The 23345-nt window shown below is 34.3% G+C and overlaps 1 long non-coding RNA gene across 2 annotated transcripts in view; it reads left to right on the top strand.

The window, feature by feature from the left end:
• LOC114613526 overlaps window positions 1-12824 on the top strand; it is a 42944-nt gene extending 30120 nt beyond the window's left edge. The window contains exons 1-3 of one of the 2 annotated variants that reach the window (XR_003710189.1): window positions 319-429; window positions 5477-5573; window positions 12786-12824. This is a non-coding gene — a long non-coding RNA (uncharacterized LOC114613526). Of the gene's footprint in view, window positions 1-318; window positions 430-5476; window positions 5574-12785 lie in introns of those variants that run through there. The other variant, XR_003710188.1, reaches the window with a different exon arrangement.
• Window positions 12825-23345: the final 10521 nt, after the last annotated feature.

The following is a 23345-nucleotide window of genomic DNA, read 5'->3' as shown; positions in this document are numbered from 1 at the left end:
GTCGCAAGCACACACGCAAGCGCAAAATACAGCGGGGACTGGAACCGAGGAAGTGGAGCGTCTTGGCGCCACGACGATTCTGCGCATGTGCCGGGGGAGAGGGAGGTAGAAGTTTCCGCATGCGCAACTGGGTTGCGCGGGGATGGTGGGGGGGCGGGGGAACGGCAGGAACAGCTGTGGAGACAGCCCGCGTTCCCGGCATGCCCCGGGGCGGCGGGGTTGGCTCTAACGAATTTGAATGAGGAGCCTCAGCGCTTTCGGCGCCATTTTCGAGTGATGCCTGATCTCATCAATCTAGCGGGAGGGAAGGGATAACCTGTCCGAGCGTAGCGCGACGTTAGGATCGCGCCGGAAAATCCCCCAAAAATCATCAAAAAATAACTTAGACCAAAGAGCAGTCGGCGGGGCTTCGCCAGATCGGCGCAGTCGGTAAGAGCCTCAAGTAGCAAAGCGGGTCTCGGGAGGTGGCAGCGATGGGACCTGGGGACCGTGAGGGGAGCAGAGACCGGACTCAGGGTCTGCCCTCACTTTAATGGCAGAAGCTCCCCAGGAGATCCGGCCGGCGTAACTTGGGTGTCCTCGGGTGGGCGGTGTCTGGCCGCTTGTGGCGGGAGCGCGGAGCTGGGGGAGGGGAGGCGCGGTTTGAGCGGGACGCGGCCGAGCGGCCGCCGCCCGACCTGTCAGCGCGAGCGGCCGGGGAGCTAGGCCGGCGCGGCAGGTTCGCCCGCGGCTCCCCGACAGGCGCCCGCCCTCCCCGGTGTGCACGGCAGTCGGGACGCACGCCGCCTTCTGCCGGAAAACTTAGGTCGCCTGAGGGGCGGCTGCCCGGGGCACCCGGGGTGCGCGGGTGAGAGGCGGCGCCGGCCGGCCGGCGGGTCCCGGCCCCGGGCGCAGCGGACGGACGCATCCAGCTGGGTCATTTTGTCGTTGCTCTCCCGGCGGTCCCCTCTCTCTCGAGGGGGAGGGGTGTCGGGGTGAAGGAAGGACGGGGCTGCGAGCTTGCGATTTCCTGGCGTCGCGCTCTTAGAAGACTTTTTCCTTCTTCAGTCCTTGAAACGCAGTGTCTCAAGGAAAAGTAGCGTGGAACTTGGTGTTCCCTGCGGACAAGCCTTTGCACCTACGATTTAACGGTAATTTTGCAGTTCTCAACTTTTCTTGGGAACTCCTGACGCTGAGGCGGAAGAAAGCGGAGTTATCTTTCATTTGGGGGGTTCGTTTCTTTTTTTCGTTAGCTGTTGGCTTTTTGTCAACCCAGAGTCGACAGCTCTTGAATAAGCCAGTGACAGCTTTGACTTTAGGGTAATACTAGCTAGGTACTAGTCTTTGTGAAGAGTCCACGTTAAACACCCATGAGATCTTGTATCGCTTTTCCCCCTCAGCACCCCAGGTTAACCCTTAGCTAATGTGACGTCCTGCGGGAGGGTCGCACGGACCTGCCTTACACATCCTCTGTAGACGCTTTTGCAGCAGCTTCTCAGTTACTCGCTGAGGAATAAGGCTTCTTGGGAACCCCAGTGACCTGCTATCCTCAGCAGGCCCCCTACAGAGCTTTCTTCCTCTGGAATTTTATCACAACGCCGGATTGTGTGTGTGTCTGTGAAAACTGGGGGACCCGCCCTCATTTAGATCCCTTCCAAAAGAGTAGGAGCGCAATGTGATGTTTTTCAAATTGTGTCTAACGGAGCTCCCAAACGCCGGGCTTCTTACCCACTGATTGGCTGGAAGGAAGCGGGACTAGGGGGTTTGAATGTTGATCCCAGAGCTGATAATTCTTGACCTACCGAAAAACCATGTTTAGTCAGAGAACTACTCAAATAGATACAAAATGTAAAAGCGGAGGTTTTTTTTTTTTTAAGTTAGTACACAATAGAGGTGTTTCCTCTGTAAAAGCCTTTCAGATGGTTCTGAAATATATATTTAAATGTAAAACTAAGGAGCCTGTTTTCAGGAAACTATTTTTGCTGTTGCAGTTAGAAGACATTTCTATTCTTCATTGGTTGAAAACTCCGAAGGATCGAAGGTGTTTGGGTTTTCCTTTGATAAAATTTTTTCGTCTCAGCCTTCGTGTATTTATTGGATACATATTATGAGAGAATTGTTTCTTTCATTTTGATGAAAGTGAACTTTAAGGTTTAATCTGTTCCACATTTTTCGTAAAAATTGAATATATTCTTAGAACTTTGCAAATCTATTTTAAAATGTTTTCTAACTCAGCCATTGCAGTGGATTTAAATTTTTAATTTACAAGCCATTTATGTTTCTTAGTTGAGAATATAACAAGTAAGTATACACAGGTGAGCGTATGTAATATACTAATGCGTTCCTTTTACAAATTCATTATGAGAAAATGTGTTGTATACAGCAGTGAATATGTGTCAGTTTATTTGATTGATTTCAGTTAGTTTTTGTTTAGTGTTACTTGAGACAGGTGTCAATATTTATTACCCTGCTTGTCATTCCTTTTAATTGCATCTTGATAACAGACAGGGTGTGGTTTTCAAAGAGTAGATGATCTTGAAAGGAACTTTTAAATTTTTATTTCTTATAAATAATTGAAATTTTGAGACATTATTTTAAGACAAACATATAGTTAGAAATATTCAAATGAAAACATTTTCATAAAATGTATAGGACTGTAAATTATAATAAATATATTCTATTTTGTATTACTTCCATAATAATTACAATTACTGAGCCCATAATCTTTTGTTGTTGTTGTTCATTTTGGATCTTTTCATAAAATTTTCCTAAAATTGTCTATAAAGTTTGATTTACTAAAAATTGTAGATCTTTCTATTCTGCATGTAATCATAAGTAAAATTTGTTTTGCTTTTTTATTGTTAGTTTTTGTATTTTAATTTTTATTCAAGTTATGTGACTGGGAGAGAATTATGGAAGTGGAGGAAAGCTTTAAATTCTACCAGATTGGTGAAGTTTAACCATATTTTTTTGATGCTTCGGTTTATGGGATTTGTATTATGTTAAGGGCCATAACTGAAGGTATTTTTTTTCTTTCATTTGTTTGTTTTACCAACTTTTTGAAAGTGATATTCTTTATTTAAACCAATTCTTACAACGATGTAGAATACACTACCACCTAAATAAATTTCACAACATTTAAAATATTTTCCTGTTGTATGTAATAGTAGGTAGAAGAGAGAATTCCAATAGATATATCCTACTTATTTAAGTAAATGTTTATATGCAGTTATCTGTGTTTTTCTGCAGAAACTGATTACTCTTAATTTTCTATTCTTTTGTGAAAGCTGCAAAAGTTATCTATTGCCACAGGAAAACAGCGCTAAAGAATGATGCTGATATAGTTCTTCCCGCACTCCACTTACTATTGTAGGAGAGTGGGAACGTGGGAACAAGTATCAGTTTCTCTGGTAGCATTGATTTTCATTTGTTTGTTCTTTATACTAGTTCCAATTAAACATCTAATTTTAGACAATTAAAAAAAACTATTGTCTTTAGTATACATTTACAAAATTTAGCCTCAGGTTTTTGTATGCCATTAGATTAGTATCTTTTAATGTTTATTAGGAACCAAATCTAAGAATAAAAATTTCAAAGTAGTATTCACGTTCTAGTTCTCATGTTTTCTTCTCTTTGGTATGCTGCCTTTTAGTTTTTGTTTCATGAAGACTTGTGTACAGGTTTACTTCTATTCGTGTATTTATTTGTATGTAGTAACTATAAAGACTGTTGAAAAAGACTTCAGTCTAGAACTATTGGTCAGCCTATTGAGTTTACAGAAAGAAATTTTCAGACTATAGTATTTCTTCAATAAGCTTTTAACAACTAAATTTTAAATTTACAGTTATGGAAATTTTATAAAGTTTATCTCAAGTCGTTTTTCTAACCTTAAAAAGGCTTTTGTCTTTTTTATTTTTTTTGTTTAATGACAATCCTCACATTGATTTATTTTTAACCTCTTTTATAAGAAACATTAGTATGATTATAATTTGAACAGCACATTTTAGAAAGAATTGTAAGACTGCATAGTTTATCCTTTTTATTTTTTAATTGCATAAATTTAGAAACTATATGCTTTGCAATTAATTTTAGCATGTAATTAGATTTCAAACTGTGACTTGCTATAACTTTGTAGTCTCAACTCATAAAACAAGGAAATCAGTAATAAAATACCACTTTATTTAAAAATTAAAATGAGATAAAGCATTTAATTTTAAGAGGTTACAGCATTAGAACATTAAAACGTGGTTGTCTTAAGAGTGATAATGTCTATTTTTAAAAGTTACTATTATGTAATATCTGATTGCTAGTATGTACAAATGATCATAAATTCTGTAAATAATGCTTTCTGGTAGGTAAGGTGGTTTTTTTTTGTTTTATTTTCTTGCCTTTATAAAAGATGTTTTAATGGATTTTCCTTTGAACCGAGTAATGGAGTTAAATAAATGTGTGTGTGTGTGTGTGTGTGTGTGTGTGTACACTTAATACTTTTCTCGAAGTTGTGAGTTTAATGTGCTCTTATTTAAGCCTGTCTTGCTTGAGCAAAGAAATGTTACACAGGAAAGATTTATGATGTTTCTAAGTATAAATAGTAAACTAATAAATTTGAGTTTTACTTTGAGATTTTTCTTTTAGTCATAAGCATTTTATTTTATATCTAAACCTTTTGTTTCTTATCTAGTATTCTTATACCGCTTAAAAACATATATTAAAATTTAACATTTAATTTTTTGTTTTGTTATTTTTAAGGTTGTGGTACCTATATTTCAATGCACTCAAATATTAAAAAAAACTTTTATCTTTTAAAAATATGTATTTTTTCCATTAAACAATCAAATATTTAACAATAGACATAAAGGGGCTTTTGATATTTATTCTTAATTTGCTCTTTTAACATAATTGTTGCCTACTAAGTCATTAAGATCCAGAAAGGGTGAACAAATGAAAAAATAAAGAAAGTTGCATTTTGGAACCTCTGTTTGGAAGCATTAAAAGGTTAGTCTAGTAGTGTTCCATTTATTTCTCATTTGTTTAAAATTTTTAAATTGGTAGAACTGTAATATTAAAATATTTGGAAATGTTCACTCAAGTATAGCAATACTAAAGTTCAAAATAATGATAATTTGTCACCATTGATTCATTTAGTAATTTTAGGGGAAAGGTAATCAAATTTTATCCCTATCCTTTGTATACTTTTAAGACATACAGATTTTAGAAGTACAAAGAATATTTTTTATAATCTTTATTGGTTCTTTCATAGCTACTTTGAAAATGAATGTCATAAAGAGAAAAGAAAGCAGAAACTTACCTGATTTGTTTGAAGAGGCTTTGGGTGATAATGCATATTGCTTGTTATTTTTTGTTCTAAAAACATTTCCAGAGTACTGGTTCTTTGAGCATTGTCAAAATGGATTAGATCAACTAGAAAGAACTACAGGAGATAAATTTCTATCTGTTGAGTGTCTTCACACAATAATACATGCCATTTTTATTGCAGATTTTAACCTTTAGAAGAGAACCAATTCTGGAAAACAACCAAAGTTTCTTTGATTGAATACGCACGTAATGCATTGGAATATGATGGGGGAATTAAGGTATACTAATGTTGTATTTGTTTGTTTGTTTTTGATTTTGTTTTCTTAAGTCAAGGTCTTAATTCTACAGCCCAGCCAAGAACTTGCTATATATCATAAACCGGCCTAGAACTACTAATTTTTCTGCCTCAATCTCTTCCTTAGTCTTCCTTAGCTAATTCCTTAGCTGGAATTATAAATATGTGCCAGTATGTCTGCCTTATACTAACGGATTTTCAGAACCTATCATTATATATCTTTGTAATATAATTGGACTTGATAGTAATTCTGAAACATTTGAATGAACTAAAATCAATAAAGAATAAACAGAAATCTTGTAAATTGGCTAATCTAAGTGTCTTGCTTGTTAAAATTCCAGATTTTTAAGAACATAGTTGATGTTTTTATTGTGTTGTAGATCCATCTGAATTTACCTTCTCCCACCTACCCCCTAAAAAAGAACAAAGTATATATGGCGATTTTTCTTTTACCTGAGGGTGTTACTACAGTGTGCTATGTAAGGTATTTAACTATGTAGTAGACTTTATTCTCACTAAATGAAGTGTTTTAAGTCAAGTGGAATTTAGTACTTGGCTGTTTGACAAGTGGAGAAATAGGTAGAGTCTAAAAATTAGATAAGATTAATGAAAATGTTTTAAGAAAATTACAAGTATTCTAAGTACCTTCCTAACCAAGTCATAATTTGGTTGAAACTGAAAAAAAACATACTAAATATTTCTTGGTTAGTTTTTTCTAGTGAAGTATTGAACATAAATTTTAATGATATTTGCTAAATAAAATGGCAGTTGATAAAATATAACTGATTTTCTTTAGAATTGTTGACTATGTAATATTGCTGTGAATATATAAGTAACAAATAAAAAATCCCAAAGGCTTTGTTTTCTTAACAAGCTTAATTTAACCTTAAGACTAAAATACAGTTTTCCTGCCCATAAAACCTCTTTTGGGGTTGGGGATTTAGCTCAGTGGGCGCAAGGCCCTGGGTTTGATCCTTAGCTCTGAAAAAAATTTTAAAAAAAAACCTCTTTTAACTTTAAATAGTTCAAACATTTTAGAACACATTCTCAGATGTGTTTAAGAATGCTAGAATATTGAGATCCATATTAAAATATTAAAAACTGGAGTTTGATATTTTTATATTATGAGATTGATAATCCAGAAATGCACATTTGTTTATAATTGAGGCAAAATAGAAATATTAAAAAGCTAAATAGAAATCAGAGTTTAATTAAATAAGAGTGAATTTATGTCTTTATAACTTTGATTTTTAAATTATGACAAAACAGTTTGGACGGGTGAAGAATGAATAAACTTTTCCTCTATCTTACCCAGTGTTTTTTAGGTTAGAGAGTATTAGGATGAAAATAGAGTGTCTTGAGGATAGACAGAGATCGACATTTTATTTATCACTTCAGTCCAGATAATTGACACAGTTTTAATGAGTTAAGTGAAGGACAAATCAGTATATGAGTTTATAGTGTCGGTGAAGATTTAAATGTATGATTGTTTTGAATTTAAGATTTTAAAATTTATGATACCTGAGGGTCTTATAATTACTGTTTGAACCAAATATTTGACATCATGTTGTTCTCTCTACAATTATCAACTGATTTATGAACATAGGAAATTTAGCTTGTTAAATAATTTAGTATTTAAAAGCAATAGTACACATATTAAAAGTTTTCTTTTAGTTGACCACTTCTGATACAGTTAGAAACCTTAACTTGGCTAATAATAAAAGCTGTTAGAGTTATAAATGATTAGGTGTCCTTTAAAGGACATGTTGTAAATACTTCAAATTTGCAAATGTCTTCAATTCTCTCTTAAAATGTGGTTTATTAGGTAAGAATTTGAGGACAGAAATTTATTGAATTGATTTAAATTTTTTAATTAAAATTGTTCTCCAGTGATAGAGATCTTACTGAAATATTTACCTTCAATGAAAAAATATTTTAATAAACTAGGATGAGTATAATTTAACATTTGTTGATGAGGGGCCTTAAAATTATTATTTGTGATTTATAATGCTAGCTCATAAACAGAACTTGCATTTAAAACTGTCAGTGGAGTTGTTTTCTTTGATAGAGATTTTAAGTATTGCAAAGATTTGCTAAATTATAACAAAATTAACTTGAACATTTTAAATGTTTATGTGAAGCAGTTTTGTATATGTATATATATTTTTGTGGTTTTCTAAAAGTAACATTTTCATAATTTATTTGGTTTTTCAAATAAGGCCTAATGATACTTTCTGATCAACATTTTCAATAGCCAATATTTAGTTAATTCTAAGTCTTTAAATTTTTTTAAATATGACTTTGAACTACAATTTCTGTTCTCAATTACAATTTTTGTTCTCAACACTATGAACCACACTTTGGACATTTCGTTGTCATATATTAACTAGGCTAATATTACTTTGCAATTTTGATATAGTCACTTGAAAGAAAATATGCAGCATGTTTCAAATATGGTTTTTTTATTGTTGGGTTTTTTTTTTTTTCTTTTTTTTGGTTTTTCGAGACAGAGTTTCTCTGTGTAGTCCTGGCTGTCCTGGAACTCACTCTGTAGACCAGGCTGGCCTCGAACTCAGAAATCCGCCTGCCTCTGCCTCCCAAGTGCTGGGATTAAAGGCGTGCGCCACCACCGCCCGGCTCAAATATGATTTCTAATATTAATCCATTACTATTTCTATATATCCAACATGCCTTTAATCCCAGTACTTGGGAGGCAAGGCTGGGGGATCTCTGTAAGGCTGGCCTAGTGTACTTAGTGAGTTCTAGGACAGCCAGGGCTACACAGAGGAACTTGAAAAAGAAAACAACAACAATAATAATCAAGCAACTCAATGTTAGAAATTAGATTACAAATACCTTTCATACTAAATAAGTATATTCAAAATTACCTTGTTATCCTGTGGATTTTTTTGTTTATTTCTAACATTGTTAACTAACAATTTAAGTAGAAAAAAGTCTTCTTCATTTTGATAAAATATTGCAGTTATTTTATTGTTTTTGCAAAATACCTAAATTTACTATATTGCTACTATTTCATACTTTTAATTTTTAATTTGAAGACTAAGTATTACTTAAATTTAATATCTAGTTCTAATCTATGTTGTTTTGTTTTTTATATAAAGTATTTTAACAGAATAAACATTTCTATTTCTCTTACAAATTGATGACTTTGGGCTTAACTAAGTTTTTAGCTCTGTAGTATATATATTTAACATAGATTACACCGGAAATTTTTTGATAGCTGTGATTTTTCAATTTTTATCTTATTACTGTCTGTATGGTAGGGGCAATGCATGCACAGAGTTCAGAGAACAGTTGAGTCAGGACCTTCAGCTGTATATGTTTCAGTAATGAAACTCGGATTGTCATAGCAGGCAATATTTCAGTTGTAATTTTTGTTAACTCTTTTAAGCTAGGTCTAGGAAGTATTCTTATTTAGTGGTAGAGCTCTTGGCTAACATGCCAAGGCCCCAGATCAATTCCTGAAAGGAAAAAAAATCATAATTGGCTGAACACTTAATGCTGTATTTATTTTTTGCCATTCTGGAGATTGAACCAAAGGCCTTGTACTAGCAAACATTCTACCACAGAGCTATATATCCAGTGCTTGAATCTCAGGGTGTGGTGATTTGGGCAGGGGGTGGGGGGGGGGTGAGGGAGGTTGTTGTTGTTTTTCTAAATAGTACCTGAAGTCAGTATATGATATATGATAGTGATTCAGTTTGTGTGCCTGGGAGGAAACCAGGGCATTTTGTGAGCAAAAGTGCAATTTTATTTTTTGATTGAAATTTGTACAACTATGGAAGAAGTCTATGTACTTAACTCTGATAGATGGTTGAAACTCTTCAGAGAGATTTGATAATGAGTAGTTAAATGTAGCCTTAGAAACTGAAGACTTTTAATGTGTTAACTTTTTAAGATACATTGTAGGTTCCCTTTCTAATAACCAAAACAGTAATTTTGTCTTCTTTCTCTACCTTGTCCTTTTTAAATTCTGTCTTACATAATTTTATACTATGATACAAGTGTACTTATTAAATAAACTGTACAGAAGTACTTTTCTCAGAGTTAGATGCATATGTTTTTCTTGAGTGGTGCTTTTTAAATAGTAGTAACATCATGGGGAAGAAGCAAGTGTCACCACCGTAGCAGTTGTTCTTGTCTCTTATAAAAATTGAAGTTGGGTGATCACTGCTGCTTGTCAGCTACTTTGTACTGCAGAGTGCTATTAGTATATAATCACATTGGCCAAAGAAGTTTGCACACACGTGGCAAGGTTTCCCATATGTGGTTTAAAGAATGATCTTTTTGAAAGATACTTTTTCAGTGCATCCTTGAGAATAGTTAATATTTGTGGGGTGTGGACTTTTTAAAGTTTTTTCAATGGTGTTATATTTGATTTTTATTCAGGAAGTCTCATGTTAGAATTGAAAAATTCTACAAATATGTGAGCTTTTCTGCACTTTTAAGCTAATAGAGTAAGAAAGAAAACTTAACTAATAAAGTTGATTCAGATATATATTTGAGAAAGAAACATTGTGGCCACTTTGGAGTACTTCTTTCACATTGAGGACATTATTTTCCTTTTGTAACCTCATATAAGGAAGGCTGAATTATTGTTAGTTTCACTATAATAAAAATATTCTATACCATGTTGTCAGTCACTAGAACCAACTTAGGGCAGAGGTGAAAATGTACAAGTTGGTTTTTTTCTTACCCTTAAACTTTTTTATATTTCTAGTCATACTTTTATGATTTCTAAAAATGATACCTACCATGTCCTATTCTGTATCTTTTAGAAATTAGACTTTATAATTTCAAGTGATATAGTTTTGTAGACTTGTACACTTTTAATTTAAACAAACTTGCATCATCCTGCATGTTTTTCTCCTCTTTCATTTGTATAATTACAGTCCTAGATAAGTGAATACTAGATCTCTGGTAATATTCTGGTTTCATTTATAAGACTTTGATAGAAGACTACAACTGATGTTTGGGTTTTTTTTTGTTTAGCGGTGTCCTAATTTAAAGCCTGACATTTGCAGTGATATTTTTAAAAATATTCATCATTTCTCTTTTGTTGTCTTCATTAAAATTGCTTCTGACCATCTCCATGCTAAATATTTGCTTTACCAGTCAGAGTAAACTCACAATACCATCTCTTAATTGTTATTACTAACAAAAATAGCTTTTGTCATATGGTATGTTTATCTGAGTTAATTGAGACCACAGTCTATATTGGCAATGTGAAATTAAGCGTATTAACTGTAGTTGTAATTGCTATTATAGGCTCATACTGTTTTTAATATGCTGATGTAGCTTGACAGATAGACATACTAATATTGCATATGTTTAACCTAAAAGTTAGCTGCATAATCCTTTCTTGGAAGTATCCTCTACCCTGATTGACCCCTGCTACAAAATGTCTAGACTGGCTAGTAGAAGCTAAAATAACTCATTTTTCCTGACCTGCTTATTCAGAATCTCTGATACGAGGTATCCACAATTTATACTTTTTACAAGCTCTAAAAGATTTTTCCTCTTTCTTTTTCTCTTTTCTTTCATTTTTAAAACAACACCACAAATGAGATGGGCCAGGGTTGGGAAGGATTGTACACCAAACCATCTACATCAGGCTTTACCTTCCCCAGCCACTGGTTATCTTGGATCTGCAAAATCCAGGATCTAATTAGAAAGCTTATCATTTCTACAACACTTCTAAGTGTTGCTATTTTCTCGGTCATATGAAGAATAATTCATTATCAAAACTTTATTTTTGTGAAACTGTTTTGGGACAAACTTTGGTTTATTCTAGTGGAAACCTTAGTATACCTGTGTTAGAGATACACACTAAAAGCAGAAGAGAATGATCACTTAAGAAAAACTGCTGGCTGAGAGATGGCTCAAAGGTTAAAAGAGAGCACTTGGTGCTCTTTCAGAGGACCCAGGTTGAGTTCCCAAAACCCACATGGCAGCTCACAGCCCCAGTTCCAGGGAACCCAATACCCTTTTCTAGTCTCTGTGGGCACTAGGTATTCGAGAAGTGCACAGACACACAAACAGTCAAAGCATGCAAAAACATAAAATAGATGTGAAACAATAAAAAGAAAATAAAAATAAAACTCAACACTTTAAAAATACTAATTTCTAACTATAAGTAGCTTTTTTTAGAAAATGTATTTTCAGATGTTGGAGAATTTGCAGTTGGTGGAACACTTGGTAGCTTTGTAGTGCAGTTGAGATTACAGTAGGACCCTCTCCAGTTGTATGTTGTAATATAGTCTCATAAACTACATAGCCGTTAAGATAAAAGTTGTGAATATTCTGAATAACTGTATTCAGCAAATAAAAAAACCTTTCAAGAAAGTGTATGTGTGTAACAGTTACATTTGTAGTTATAGTGTAAAAAAAAATGTAGGACAAATAAATACCATATCAAGATTATAGTTACCTTGTGAGAGCCCAATATGATCAGAGCTTGGCACATAAGGATCTTTATGTGTAATTGGGATTTTTTTTTTTTTTTTTTTTTTTTTTTTTTTTTTTTTTTACCATTCAGTAGAGCTGGCTTTAAGGTAGAGATTCACATTGGCATTATTGGAAAAGCGGATTGGTGGATTTTGAAATAAAAAGAAATGCTGATACTTTTGTGAGAAAATAAGTATTTTGCAGTAAAATGTACACTTGGAATACTCTGGTAAAGGTATAAATAGTGTATTTCTATGCTCTATCTTGTAATAAGTACTTATATGTAGGTATATTGGCATATTCCAGTAATTCCAGCACCTAGAAAGATGAAGCAAGAGTATCCCAAATTCAGGAACAGTCGGGGCTATATTAACAAGGCTGTCTGTCTCAAAAGTACAAGTCCAGTGTATAATCATATTCCACAGAAATAAAACATTCTGACTAACCAAGGTCACTGGGGTAGTTGAAGGTTCTATTTTAAAGGATGGGCTGTGATACATTTCCTGCTGGGGTGTGAGGATCTAAACCCTTTCTCTTACAAGTAAAGTACAGCCGTGAAAATGATTGCATCATTGCTAGTTTCGCTTATATTTTGCCTCAGACATTTCTAAACAATATTTTCTTCTGGTGTGTTTTAGAATAGCATAATGGTTTATTTCCAGATTTTTTTTTTTTAATGTATAAGAATCAGAAAACAGTGGTTGAAGTCTTTGCTCTTTTTTCCTAGGTTTAACAATGATAAAATGAAGATATTACTAAAACGGCCCTCAAAGTAGCCCAACAATTATTATTTTGTAAGTATTAGTTTCTAGCTCTTTCCTTCCCTCCTTCCTTTCTTCTTCCCTCAGTTACCCACTACCACTGCTACAAAGACTTGTGTTTGGTATCATATTTCCATTTATATCTGATTATTTTTCTATTTATTCTTGAATAACTTAAATTGCCCATTAGCTCTCTATTCATTGATGTTTGGTATTAATTTAGAACAAGAATGATTTCATTGCCTTAGGCAACTTTACTAGTGTGGAAAGTATTTTATAGAACGGCCCTGTTATCTCCAAGTCTGAAATCACAATATTGAATCCTTTATTTAAAGTTTACAAATAAGCAAAGCAAAGATCTTTTTTTAAGGTTTATATATTTTTTTATTTTATTTGTGTGTTTAAATGCATGTATATATGTGTACTGTGTATATTCCTGGTATACATGGAGGGTCACAAAGAGGGCATTTGGATCCCCTCAACTGAAGTAATAAGGTGTTGGTTGTAAGCCACCATATGGGTGCTAGGAACCTGTTATCTGCAAAGCAAGAAGTACTCTTAACCAAGGAGCCATCTCTCCAGTCCTGGTAATGGTATTTTTATTATTGTTACTCAAAATGTATTGATTTTATAGTATTATAGCTTGAAAGTAGACTCTTGAGAAATATTTTTGGTTTTTACATTCATTTGAGACTTCTTTGTACATTTAGCTTTTAAAACTTCAGGAGACAGAGAAAACAACCAATGCAATTTCTTTTCTGTATACACATTTACACATTTAAATTTATTTAAATTTGATTGTTTGATTCATTTAAATTCTGTAAAGTATAAATTACAACAATAATTCTAACAGATTAGCTGACATTAATATATCTCTAAGAAAACTAGCATTAAAATCATGTTAAATACACACAGCTAATTATTTCTGTGAAAGTAATTCAGACTCTCAAATTAACAAAAGAAAAAATTCACTTCCATCTACCTGAGCTAATTTTGCATTTCTGAGGGAATTCAGGCTCAAGTTTCTGTTGCTAATGGTGTTAAGGGTTAGGTGACTCCACTTGAAAAAAGTTGGAGCTTCAGATGCTTTCCTTCCACTGTGTCAAACATTGCATTGGTAATCCAGAACCTGTATGTTAGATGACCTTATAATTACAGATGATCAGCCATTCAACTCAAGAATTGAGAGTGGTTTATTTCGGGTGGGGCTACATAGGAGAGGTAAGGTAGATAAATACTGAAACCTTCATTTTACTCATAGTAAAATGCTTACTGGTTGCTTTTTTCTTTTTCTTTTTTCCATATTTTTATTTCTGAGAAATTAGAATGGAAATATTTATAAATCCTAATCTTGTACCATCTAAGTTTGGGTTCATTAATTGGTCACACGTAAGCCAGCTTCAGCCTTGCATCAACTTAAGTTTCTAAAAAAGACAGTTTTTTCCAGTTGATAGTGTACTCCTACTATGACCCACGTTATATGACCCTATGTGGTCTTTGTATGCCTGTGTCTACCTTTCTCTTTAGTGTTTATTTACTACTATAGCTTCTCTTAAGGTAGTGATTTAAGTTAATCCTTTATGGAGTGTGTATAAGAGGAGAGGTTTTCGTTTTTTTGTTTGGTTTTGGGATTTGTTTTGTTTTTTTTTGGGTTTGGTTTGGTTTTGTTGTGGGGTTTTTGTTATTGTTGTTTTGTTTTTTGGTGGTGATGGCTTTTTTTCCCCGTTTTTTTTACAGTACTAGAGATGAAAAACCTAGACAAGCACTTTGCCTCTCTAGCCCTTCATCTGTGGAATATGGATGTCCTTGAAATTGTAGCATAATGGTACTAATATGCTAGATGCTCTGAATTGAGTAATGGTAATGTTTTGCATTCATTTTTCTAAGTAGAGTAAAGAGATTTCTTTCAAGTTTGCTTTCTAGTTTAGAGTTAGAAATTCAAAGAAATACTTTTACCTCTTGCTTTGTCTTTTTATTTTTTATTTGCTTTTTTACATTATATTTTTAGCTACATAAGTTTAATTATATAATGCCAATTTAAACTTATATCATTTGAGGGGCTGGAGAGATGGCTGTGGTTAAGAGCGCCTGATGCTCTTCCAGAGAACCCAGATTTGGTTCCCAGAACCTACAGCAGACTACATCAGGCAGCTTACAACAAAGTGAGTGTCCAGGGTATCCAACACTCTTCACTACAGGTACACACACACTTGTACATATACATTTACAGAAAAATTAATGTAAATATGTATGATTAATAGTTTAAAATTTTTGAGTACATTGTCCACATTAAAGAATATTAGATTATCTTTTAAATAATAGAGCAAAGATACAAAGAATTGTCCCAATAAAGAAACAAAATGAGGAAAAATTCACATTGAGTCTTGTCAGTATTGATAATATTGTAATCTAATAATGACAGAAACTAATCACTTCCTAATTCAGGAAACATTAAATTTGACTACTCTCAGAAGCTATGCTAGTTAAAAAAAGAGCTATTTTCCATTAAGAAATGTGTCAGGTTAGCAATATAGTAATAGTGATACACAATCATATCAGTTTTAAAAGTGTTATCAGTTGTTGGATTATGAATAATATAAGTATGGGAGTTAATACTGGGGGGGAAGAGTCAGAATATTTTTTATTATTGAGGAAGTTAGAATCGGTGATATGGCAAGTGATAAAAGTTTTTGTTTTTAGTAAAAATGTAATTGAGTAATGATGTAATAGATAAGCTGAAAATGTGTTATTTTTATGTACTATCTAAATTTCTTTATGGTATCAACTCCTGTCTGTTGTGCTACTCCAGAGGAAAATTTACTTAAGTCTCTTTAGGGAGCTGGAGAGATAGCTCAGTGATTGAAAACACTGGCTGCTCTTCTATTCCCTATACAGATACACACACAGGCAAAAACCAGCCCACAATCAGTAAATAAATAAGCGAGCGAGCTTGTTTAAAAAATTAGTTTCTTTAAAGGGAAATGTTTCCTGGGAGAGAAGTGTATGCCACAAGTGAAAAATAGTTGCTTGTTTTGGAGTTGAATAGTGATGAAAGGTGTCAGCTATTGTCGTAATTGGAGGCAGAGAAGAATGCCTTATATACCTGCTGATAGGATGACTATTAATTTTGTAAGTATATGAAGCTTATGTCCTGAAGGTTGTTATATATTACTTTATAATTCATGAGTTCATTGTATTCTCTAATTTTTTTTAGTTGTTGAAGTTTTGAGAATTACAAAGGTTATTCTTTGTCCTCAAAACCTTTATATTTGATGTATAAGTGTTTACTAAAACAATTATGTCCAACCTGTACCTTTATGCTTAAGCCATGATGGTTTTTCTAGTCTCAACAAAATAACAACCATGGAATTTATTAAGTTTTATTGCAAAATAGACTCTTTTTGTTTTGCTTTTGTTTTTTTTTTTTTCACTTTGAGCAAAGTTTCACCTTCTAAATAGATTCAATTACTAAAATTTACTTTTAAGATCACTTTGGATCTTAGAAAAGTTAAAACTGGCCGGAAATGTCGCTCAGTTAGTATAGTGCTTACCTAGAAAGTATGACACTCTGGGTTTGATGTCCTGCAGCAAGTAGACTGGGTGCCGTGGTGCATTTCTGCAATCCCACAGGGGTGGAGGGCCGGTCAGGAGACTAAGGTCATCCTTAAAAGTTAGGTGAAATTCAGGACAGCCCTGCTTATATGATCCCTTGTATGGACAGGGGGAGTTGGGAGGATAAAATCAAAAGTTATACCAGGGTCTGAATTTTGGTACCGTATATGTTCATTTTGTCTGAGACAGCTTATCTCTGAAACCCTGCCTGGCCTTGAATTTGTAGTAATCCTCTGCCTCAGTCTCTAGAGTGCCGAAATTATAGGCATGTTCCACTCACAACACTTAGCCACCCACCTGGTTTGGGCAGGAATTTTAATTTGCAAATATAATAATCTGATGCAGTGTGATTTTTTCACTTTTAAGATAAATACACTGGGGTAATATCCTCAGAACATTTAATGTGATTGTTTTCATCTCTGTTCTGAAATTTGAACTTTTTAAAATATGTATGAGTGTTTTTGCCTTCATGTATGTCTGTGCATACCTGCTAGCGCTTGAGGAAGTGCTGAGGCTCCATGTGGGTGCTGGGACTTGAACCCTGGTCTTTTACAACAGCAAAATGCTCTTAAACACTGAGCACTTTGCGGCCCTGAAACTTGAATTTTGAAATTTTCCATGTAAAGTGAACAAATTTGAATACAGAATTGAAAAACATTCAGTTGTCAGTGATCACACCTAACTTGGCCTGAACTATCAGGTAAGTTTTCCTGATAGCCAGTAAATAAATTTGGGGTATTTTGTTTTGTTGTTGTTAGAACACTTTTTTTTTTTCAAATATATAACGTAGGCTCATTTTCTTAGAGAAAAATCACGTATGGAAATGGAATTTTTAAGTATTTAGTGGTATGCACTACAGACGGTTCTGAAACTTTCACATATCAAATTTTAGCACTAGGGTTTTAAAATGTTTAGAGAAGAAATAGTTCCAAAGATTTTATAGTGGTATTATTGCCACATCAAGATAAAAATTAACATACCCAGCCTTTAACTTCCCAAATTTTGTTGCAGTATTTCATACCTTTAGCTGTGCTATTTAAGTAGCTCCTTTGTGTCCTGGGATTTGTTGTCCTGTCATCAGAATTTAAACCTCGTAGCACTTCCTCGATATTCTTAGACAACTTCGTAAGATGGCTGTGGTTCTGAAGTGTCCTTCAAAGGCTCATATGTGTGTTAATGGTTCGTTGCAGATCTAAGGAACCAGAAAGGGTCAGTGTACTAGAATACCAGCCATGGGAGCGACTCATAAAGGAGAGAGTGTCAGAGTTCTGATCTCAGATTCTGTATTCTGTCATTGTGCTCCAACAAATTACCAGCTGCTTATCATATTAATAAGTAAAATTCAAAAACTGTCCCATTATTCTGATTCAGTCAAGATGATGATATAGCTTAGGCAACATGCTTAAAATTCTCTTAAATATTTTGTGAAGTGCTAAGCTTTATGGAAACAAGACGAATTAATATTAGAAGTTTTATAAGGTAAAAAGTAAGTTATTTCTAAGGAAAAGTATTAATGGGAACAAATAGAGTTGAAAGGGAAAATCGGACACTTTGGTTTGATCTATCTTCTTAAATTGCTGTGAAATTCTGTTTCCTTATACAAACAATATTTCAGATATTTAAAGATTGCCATGTATTTCTATGTACACTTAAGTTGCCTTAAGACATTTAGTTTACCTATTTTTATCTGACCTTTTAGAATGGCTTTTTTTTTTTAATTAGGAAAAAGTTGAACTATATCAAAACCCAACAAAGAAAATTATTCTGGTCCTTAGGCCAGAATATAAACCACTGAATTTGGAACTGGGTGGTGGTACATGACTTTAATCCTAGCATGCAGGAGTAAGGCCAGGCAGATAGATCTGAGTTCCAGACCAGCCAGGGTTATACAAAGCAACCACTGAATTTGAAATTATAACCATTGTATAAAGATAAAGGACAAAATCATTTTTAGTAGCTTTTATCTTCACTTTTTTTTAAGATGACACACTTGAAAGCAAAGATTTGAAGATTTAAAGACAGTTTGATATGTTCACCTAAGGTGAACAGGAATGAAGAAATGGGATGGGCCATACTAGGAAACAATTGCTGCACAGTAGTCTGGTTTAAATAGAAAACCTGGTATGAAGTGGAAATCATAAAAACAGTTCTTTGTCAAGGGATGGGCTAAGTACCCCAGTAAAGGGAAAAGACAGCCTTTTAATAGTGTAAGAAAACCTAGATATTTACACACAGAAAAATGAAGTTAGACTTTATTATGTAGTAAAAATTTTGTTTCAGGTAACTCAAAAGACTAAACAAAAAGTCTAAAATTGAAAACTTAAGGTAAAACTTCAAGACAATGGATTTGACAAGTATTTTTTAGAACTTAATAACAAATTGTATAAACATTCTCAAAATGTAAAACTTGTACATTAATAATTCTAAACAAAACACAGGAAGATAGAATGAAAGACAATATATATAGATCTAGTTTTTGGTAGGAACTATTAAGCCAGAATTTATTTTTAAAAAAACAACTCACCATCAACAAATAGGCAAAAACTAAATGAAGGCTTCAATAGACATTTTTCCAAAGAAGATACACGATTACCGATAATAAGAATGCTAAGCCTTGCTAAGCATGCTAGGGAAATGGAAATTCCAACTCAAGTAAGATGCCGCTTTGCTCCCATTATGTCTAGCATTAAAAAAATGTGAATCGGGTGGGGGTGTCTTGTGCCTTTAATGCCAGCATTCAGAAGGCAGAGACACCAGATCTGTTCAAGGCCAAAGTGGTCTTCAGAAAGAGTTGCAGGACAGCCAGAGCAATGCAGTGAGACCTTGTCTCCAAAAAAACAAAAGTGAGAGAGCCAACTTTAAGTTCCCTACACAGTGGTTATATTCACACACACATACACACAAATAAGTGTAGTTTTTTAAAAGACATACACAGGAAACTAAGACATAGAGAAATAGTGTCCCCAGAGATAGTATCTGATGCTTTTGTAGTGCCAGGTTGGGGAGGAGCGTCTGAGGTAGGAAGAGTGCAAGTTTTCAGCCAACATGGACTATAGAGTACAACCCTGTCTCAGAGGAACACATAAACAAAGAAAAATTCCAGAAAGTTCCAAAATGAAAAAAAAAAATAGTGGGGGCTGAAGAAGTGGCTCAGTGAATAAAGGAGTTGCTTCCACACAGTAGCACATCAAACAAGATCCTGTCTCAAACAAAGTAGAAGGTTAGGAGAAATCCCTGAGTTTGCCTCCTAACTTCCACTTGTATTTAGTGGTACACCCGTATATACATTGTAAATACTACACTTTTTTTTTTTTTTTTTAAAGAAGTAGGGCTGAAGAAGTGGCTTAGTGGGTAAGAGAACTTTCTGCTCTTGGAGAGGACCCAACTTCCCTTCCCAGCCAGCACATCAGGTACTCACACCTTCTATAGCTGTAGGCTCAAGGGATTAGACATCTTATTCTGGCCTGCTCAGGCACATACATGGCACATATATAGACACGCACACACATGTACACACGTGTAAGTAAGAGCTGGGGAATGATGAAATACTTGCTCCATAAGCATGGGGATCTAAATTGAGTCTCTAACAGCAGGTAAAGGGTATGGTTGTGGTGACTCATGCTTCTACTCCAAAGATTATAAGGATAGAAAATTCGATTAAGTGAATTTAAACATAAAGTCCTCTTTAATTGTAAGATATGACAAAGTCAGGAGACTGGGTAGAAAGTTAGTTTCTTAGAACTAAGGTAAGAGGATTGGGCAGTTAGTGTTTAATGATTAAGGTATCACTTGGAAGTGAAAAGTTTAGTTACAGTGTTTAGAATATGGATGTTCTTGATGCTACAAAAACTTAACCCCTTAAAGTACATACATTGCTAAACTTTTATATATGGTAGAGTAGTTTTTAAAAATAAGAGAATATCTTAAACTTTTTTTTTTTTTTTTTTTTGGTTTTTGGGGTTTTTTTTGTTTGTTTGTTTGGTTTTTTTGTTTAGTTGGTTGGTTGGTTGGTTGGTTTTTGGGGGTTTTTTTTGTTTTTTTTTGTTTTTTTTTTTTTGGTTTTGTTTTTTTTTTTTTTGGTTTTTTTTTGAGACAGGGTTTCTCTGTGTAGCCCTGGCTGTCCTAGAACTCACTCTGTAGACCAGGCTGGCCTCGAACTCAGAAATCCGCCTGCCTCTGCCTCCTAAGTACTGGGATTAAAGGCGTGCACCACCACCGCCCAGTGTAAGAGCATATCATAATGTGATTTTTTTTTATATAAGTATATATGTGAATTCTCATTGTTTCAAGATTACTTGTCTTGGCTTAAAAAATACAGGTTTTACCCGAAAAAGATTGACTTGATATTGAAATCATTCATTTGAGATTGGAATAATTAATGTCTATATGTACTGTATAGGGACAAAGAATGGTATAGGAGGGAGGTGGGGTTGATATGTGTGTGTTTGTAACAATGTTTTATGTAGCTTAGGATGTCCTTGGGTTTATTATGTACCCAAGGATGACCTTGAAATCTTGATCCTTGTGCCAACTGTTGCTATTATAAGGGTGTGTTACCATGTCTAGATCAACATATGATTTTGAATAGTTAATTCATGATGTTGTTTCTTATAATTTAGGTCATTCTAGAGTCCTTCTAAAGAGAAAACTATATTTTGTACACCACTGTAGCAACTACTGTGTAACAAATGGGAGAGTGGTTACATAGAGTAGGTGTTCAGTAAAATACTTAAATGATGATAATCATGTATGTTTTAAAATGTGTTTAAAATTTAACTACACAGTAGGTTTAAGAACCTAAATTTTCATGTAACTGATTCTGCTGGTTAGTTTAGCAACTTAACAAACAGACATCTAGAAAGAGGGAATCTCAGTTGAGGAATTGTTTCCATCAGATTGTCCTGTGGACATATCTAGGAGGCATTTTTTTGATTAATACTTGATGTGGGAGGACCCAACCCACTGGGCAGCATCAACCCTGAGCAAATGGTCCTGTGGGTATGAGAGAGCAAGCAGTGCAAGCCAGTATGCAATATTCCTCTATGGCCTGTGCTTCAGTTCCTGCCTCCTGGTTCCTGATTTTAATTCCAGCCCTTCATGATGATCATTAGGTTGTAAAATGAAATAAACCCTTTCATTCCCAGGTTGTTTTTGATCATGATGTTTTTCAAAACAATGGAAAACAAACTAGCACATTGTAAATTCAAGTATGAGTTGATATATCCTTTTTTTTTTTTTTTTTTTTTTTGGTTTTTCAAGACAGGGTTTCTCTGTGTAGTCCTGGCTGTCCTGGAACTCACTCTGTAGACCAGGCTGGCCTCGAACTCAGAAATCCGCCTGCCTCTGCCTTCCAAGTGCTGGGATTAAAGGGCATGCGCCACCACTGCCCGGCTTTTTTTTTTTTTTTTTTAAACTATTTTATTGGGTCTTTGGTTTTTCAAGACAGGGTTTCTCTGAGTAGCCCTGGCTGATATATCTTAAATAGATGTTAAAAATTGTGTTAAAACTTGCAGGCAATAATAGAGAAATGGGTAACACCGTAATTGACTTATTCATAACTTATCTACATATATTTTAGTAATAGAGAAAAGACAGAACTTAAATGGAATATGACTGTGCTTCCTATAAAAGATTAGAACAGAATGCAAATTTTGTTGTATAAATTTGTCTTGTTGTATAAAATGATATGCCTTTAAAGGAATAGCCTTTTTAATGAAAAACATACAAATGGTTACTTAGGCTTAATTAGGCTTGAGCTACAGAGCTTCTGTTCTAGATAATAAACTGACACTGAACTCACAATAACTGTTACAGTATGGAGATGAATCTTGAGTGTTCATGTGTAGATTGGGGGTTATATATTTTGAGGAATATATTTCATGTGTGTGTCTTCTTTTTGCTAGTATTAATTTCTTGAAACTGAGCTCTTACATGTTTTATGTTTGTCCTTTAACATAAAGCTTTATCCTGTGAATTTGACTTTGAAAGGTGTGCTGCTCTTAATAAGGTATACACCAACTTTTATAACTGCTTCATATGTTAAATACATTCAAAAGTTTGGCTAGTTTAATAAATCAAATTCTTATTAGGTTAGCATGGAAAAATGACTTATTTTTCTCATTTCATGATTACTATAAATTACAGCACTGTATTGTTTACAGTAGACTTACTAAATTTATGATATGAAAATACATTTTATTCTGCTGAAAACTTATAAAATTAAGCACATACCAGTATTGTTTGTCAAACATGGATTTTATGTATTCTGCTTTTTTCCTAAAGAGACTCCTTTGTAAATTACTATTTAGGTGCTATGAGTTTCAAAAACAAAACCTTGGAGTAAAGTAGCAGCACATAATGGTTTGTGGATTTTGAAAAGGTGCAGGCCATATTGTGCTGCCTCAAAATACAAGGATCTGATCTTCTGAAGAAAGTACCTGTCTTTTTATTCATAGCTCCTATGATAGCAATGTCAGCAGTGCCTTAGCAGCACGTAAATATTGGCGTTAAGATTCTGAAATTATCTCCAGTATTGACTGTGCTGCTGAAGTAAGGTTGGCAATACTCTACAACCATAATTCGATGTGTATTGATGTTACTTCTGTGTTTTCAAGTTTTGTAATTGCATTAGTGATATTATGTTAAGTATTATTCTGTTGTAATGATGTTAGAGTAACAGCTCTCCACATACTGTGTCCATTAAAATACTACATAATTGTGGAATGGTAATATAGCTCAGTAGGTAGAGTACTTCTGCCTCGCATGCACAAGGCCATGGGTTTTAGCCTTACCACTGCATACCAGGAGCACACTTGTAATCCCAGCACTGGGGAAGTGGAAAACAGAGAATTAAAGCCTTGAGGTCAACCTTGGCCATAAAGCAAATCTAAGATCTATATGAGAATCTGTCTTTT

Source organism: Grammomys surdaster, unplaced genomic scaffold (assembly GCF_004785775.1).
Source record: "Grammomys surdaster isolate TR1022 unplaced genomic scaffold, NIH_TR_1.0 126219, whole genome shotgun sequence".
Lineage (NCBI taxonomy): Eukaryota > Metazoa > Chordata > Mammalia > Rodentia > Muridae > Grammomys > Grammomys surdaster.
The sequence above is the reverse complement of the archived record's forward strand: the minus strand, read 5'-3'. Positions and strand labels throughout refer to the sequence as shown.